Source organism: Electrona antarctica (assembly GCF_951216825.1).
Source record: "Electrona antarctica genome assembly, chromosome: 17".
Taxonomy (NCBI): Eukaryota; Metazoa; Chordata; class Actinopteri; order Myctophiformes; family Myctophidae; genus Electrona; species Electrona antarctica.
Window position 1 is genome coordinate 1635963 of NC_136798.1, and position 4627 is coordinate 1640589.

Here is a 4627-nt window from a genome sequence, read left to right on the forward strand (position 1 = left end):
AACAGAATGTAAATGTATAACAAGGAAAGTGCCATTTCATTGTTTCTTTTTTAATGACACCCACTCCCAAAAAAGAAGGCTGAATGCATTTGGCAAAGCTGCAAACCCACCAACTACACTCTATACAACGTCCTTCATCATCCAGGCAGCTGCTGGCAAGTGCACCTACTGTACTGTAAGCTTACGTTTAAAGAAATATAGTCTCTGTATAACGTACACGCTGGGCATAGAAACACTCTTTAAACACTCATTTCTCACTGTTCTCTCCTGCAGATGATATCGGGCTCCATTTTCGTCACCGCTAAACCCCTTATCCCTAAACTTCTTTGCCTTTTTTACTATTTTGAAAAACATTTTTGAATAGTTCAACTAGCCAATCTACATTGACACGTTGTGAGCTTGTAGACTGGCCATTTTAACTATTCAAGAATGTTTTGCAAAATAGCAAAAAAAAAAGGCAAAGACGTTTAGGGATAAGGGGTTTAGCTGTGACGAAAATGGAGCCCGATATCTCCTCACTAATTGACCTATATTCAATGGCTCCAGTCATTCTCAAAGACGTGAGACTATAGTGAACAACAAACACAGGCCCCGGCCGGCGTCACTGACTTTGATTTTTCCTGAACATAATGAATAATAAGCTCTACATATTTGAAACATGCATAGCCAGATTGGTATATTTTCACTGCAATGTCATTTACTGAGGCTTATTGTTCTTGGCTATAGGCTGGTGTAGTGTCTCCCTCGGTCCCCTCATATGGTTGAAAGTACCAGGCGGGCCTGCAGCAGCATGTGTGTCCATGTACTGAGTGACATCTCTGCCGTATGCCCTCAACTAGACGGGCGAATAGTGACACAGCGGGGATTTTGTCTGCATCTCCAACTTATGCATGCTCAAACAAACACCTTCCTTTTTTTGTGAAATATTTGCTGCTATGCAGTTCTGCTTTTATCCCCTTATGTGTTCAAGAAATGCCTTTTCCTGAGACTTGTCATCTCTGTAAAGAGAGACTGCATGATGTGACGCATATCCCCCCCCCCCCCCCCACCATATCCTCTCAAATGCTGGACATAAATCACCAGCGGAACCAAATTAGAATCTATAAAAAGGATCAGAGTATAAAGCTTAATTTATACGTCGTCTCACGACGTGTCACTCATCGAAAAAACAGTTATTTTCAGTGAACGACAAAAGTATAAATGAGGCTTCGGGTGGTTATTTCGGTGAGCCTCGGATAAAGTACTCTGTCTGTTCCAGGTATGGGATGATAAGTACTCAGCTTGTTCCTTCCAGGTATAGGATGATAAGTACTCTGCCTGTTCCAGGTATAGGATGATGAGTACTCTGCTTGTTCCAGGTATAGGATGATAAGTACTCTGCCTGTTCCAGGTATGGGATGATAAGTACTCTGCTTGTTCCAGGTATGGGATGATAAGTACTCTGCTTGTTCCAGGTATAGGATGATGAGTACTCTGCTTGTTCCAGCTATAGGATGATAAGTACTCTGCTTGTTCCAGGTATAGGATGATAAGTACTCTGCTTGTTCCAGCTATAGGATGATAAGTACTCTGCTTGTTCCAGGTATAGGATGATAAGTACTCTGCTTGTTCCAGCTATAGGATGATAAGTACTCTGCTTGTTCCAGCTATAGGATGATAAGTACTGCTTGTTCCAGCTATAGGATGATAAGTACTCTGCTTGTTCCAGCTATAGGATGATAAGTACTCTGCTTGTTCCAGGTATGGGATGATAAGTACTCTGCTTGTTCCAGGTATAGGATGATAAGTACTGCTTGTTCCAGCTATAGGATGATAAGTACTCTGCTTGTTCCAGGTATGGGATGATAAGTACTCTGCTTGTTCCAGGTATGGGATGATAAGTACTCTGCTTGTTCCAGCTATAGGATGATAAGTACTCTGCTTGTTCCAGGTATGGGATGATAAGTACTCTGCTTGTTCCAGCTATAGGATGATAAGTACTCTGCCTGTTCCAGCTATAGGATGATTGTGACGGCAACATAAAACTGTCTCAGCATTTGAATATATATTCTATTACGGCTCATCTTGACTCCATTGTGTAACAGTTACACAATGGAGTCAAGATGAGCCGTAACTAGTTACACTGTAACTGATGCATGTTTTGCTATAGCTCTTGTTAATGTTTCATATCGATATAGGTCTGGTCTGTTGCTCGTTTAATTATGCTTAGTCTGGTGCCAATTCCTGTCAGCCTACTGTCTGTCCCTCCATAAAAAAATATGAAATAAAGGCGAAAGCCACAAAAAAAAAAAAAAAAAAAGGTTTAGCTAGTGGAGATGCGGTGTACGACATGGGCTTCTAAAGAGTTGCTGTTGTCATGTATGTCTTGTTTTGTCATGTCTATAAAAAACCCAATAACAACTAATGTAACAAAAAAGAAAAGAAAAAAAAATATATAGTGCCACAAATGAAACTAAATGCCAGGAGTATGAAAATAAAATAGACTTTGAATGGTTGTAGTAACAACTACCAACACCAGAGGGAGCTGGTACTTATAGCTCTTTTTCTTTTTTCTTTCTTTCTATTTTATCATTTTCTGGAAGCCTCACCAGGACAACACAATATTTATTAATTATCTTTTGTTGTTATTTTTATGAATCAAGTGACCGTAGTGACATTATATAACAGACTAAAAGAGATATTATGTGGTTAATAGATAAAAAGTGATATTACGTTAACCAAATGACAGTATAACCAAAATCTAGGTGCACACCATACACTTTTTTTAAAAAATTATTTAGGTATCAGACTTTCTGTTCCAGATAAACTTATAGGTGCAATGAGATCATGTGCATACATATGTAACATTTTAGTTTTAGTTTAATTGCAGATAAACCTGCTCAAAGTAAAGACAAACTGGCCTAAATCAGTTTAATGAGCATATAGTGTCTATTTCATTGGCATAAATGATGCCAATTCCTCAAGCTGTCAAGTAACTGTAAACAGGTTATATAGATTAAGCTTAATATAGATTAATTAATTAATTGCATCTTAATATAGATTTATAGACTTTTAGAATATTTTATAGGATCAGTACTATATATAAAGCCACACACAGTAGACGTGACTTAAGACAAACGTTTGACAACGTGTCTGCTTTTATTATGTGTGTGACTGTGTCACTGTGTGTATGTGTGTGCGTGCGAGCGTGTTTACAGCCATAAACTTGTATTTATTAAACTTGTTTATTATAGCTACAACAAGACACATTTAATTTCGCCAGGACTGTCTTCCAGTTCCACAGCTGAATGTTTCCTCTCAGCAGCTCTCCCTTCTATGTTGTGTGTTTCTTCGGTTGCTAGGGGTGGAGCCATAATGAAACAACTTTTTTTCTATTTCTTTTCCCTCCTCTTATTATTTTCATCCATGCTTACGTCTGGGACGCACAGTTCCGCATTCCTAAAGCCCTCCCAGATACGGATCACTATTTAAACCGGGCTGATGCAACCACTTTTTACTTTAGTCTCAAAAAAGCTACATCCGATTCACACTAACTCTTGATCGCACCTCATTTTTTTTTTACCTCGAGTTTTGGGGACGCATAACAGGTAAGGCTGATCACAACAGCACGCTTTATTATTGTAGACTAATGCTTTCTTTCTCCTGGGGATTGTTATAGTGATAGTATTATAAACTGGGGCATGAGTCTGATTTTTCTCCAACTTTCCTCATTACTTTGTGATCTTGTTCGTGTGTTGATCTTTATTATACCGACATCTGTTGTGTAGTTTTCTATTCGTGCCAGGCAGCATATGTATAATATGCTGCCTGATAGCCAATATACCACCATGCCTGGCAAAACAAAATGCATATTAAAATTCCCCAATTGGCTTAATTTATAATATTTATTAGCATTTCGCGAAAATACACATCTCAATTTGTCGCTTTTTCTTTTACCAATTAGCTGTTATACGCTGTTGTTATTTATAACTATTGCTATAACAGAACGCAATATGTTTGCTACCCACCAGCAGCAAAGCGATAATGGTTTGCAATGTGCATGCATTAGGACAGGTCTCTGCTACAGTGTGTTATAGCACGTGAAAGAAAGTGTCAATTACTTCCAAAGTTATGCAACACACTGTACACCATTGTAGGGTTTCGGGCATAAACGATTGGGTAGTTTTTTACGGACAAGGACAAGTCTAGACAACCAATATGGATTTATTATGGATTGAAGTTCATGCACAGCTTAAAACAGCACCTCTATATCCCGGCACTTTTAAGATTACATACAGTGAATTGTCTCCACATGCAAGAAGGAGAAGCTATTGTCCTTTTTTTCTTTTTATTTGCCTTTTATCCTTTATATTATATCTCAATTGATCTACAAAGCTAATTGACGTAGGGATAGGTTATATGCCCTAATGATATGTCTGTGTCATCATAGACTACAAAGAGAAAACAAGTCTTGTTTTGTCTTTAATTGGCTGAACCTGAGGTCTGTGGCTAAAAGTGGATATACCTGTAAGTCCAATCCACTGAGGTGGAAGTGAACCACCTCAAGGTCATTGTTGGCTAAAACAAAAACAAACAAATAGCACAACAAGGCAAGAAGCAATAACACAACTCTGTGTCTTCCTACAGC

General features: G+C 38.4%; 1 protein-coding gene across 1 annotated transcript in view; it reads left to right on the plus strand.

The window, feature by feature from the left end:
• Positions 1 to 3513: 3513 nt before the first annotated feature.
• Positions 3514 to 4627, plus strand: part of LOC306941341 (jun dimerization protein 2-like) — a 38652-nt gene continuing 37538 nt past the window's right edge. Inside the window, exons 1-2 of the mRNA XM_079526757.1 lie at positions 3514 to 3587; position 4627. The exon at position 4627 is cut by the window's right edge and continues 52 nt beyond it. The gene's annotated coding sequence lies outside the window, so the exon portion shown is untranslated. The remainder of the gene's footprint in view (positions 3588 to 4626) is intronic.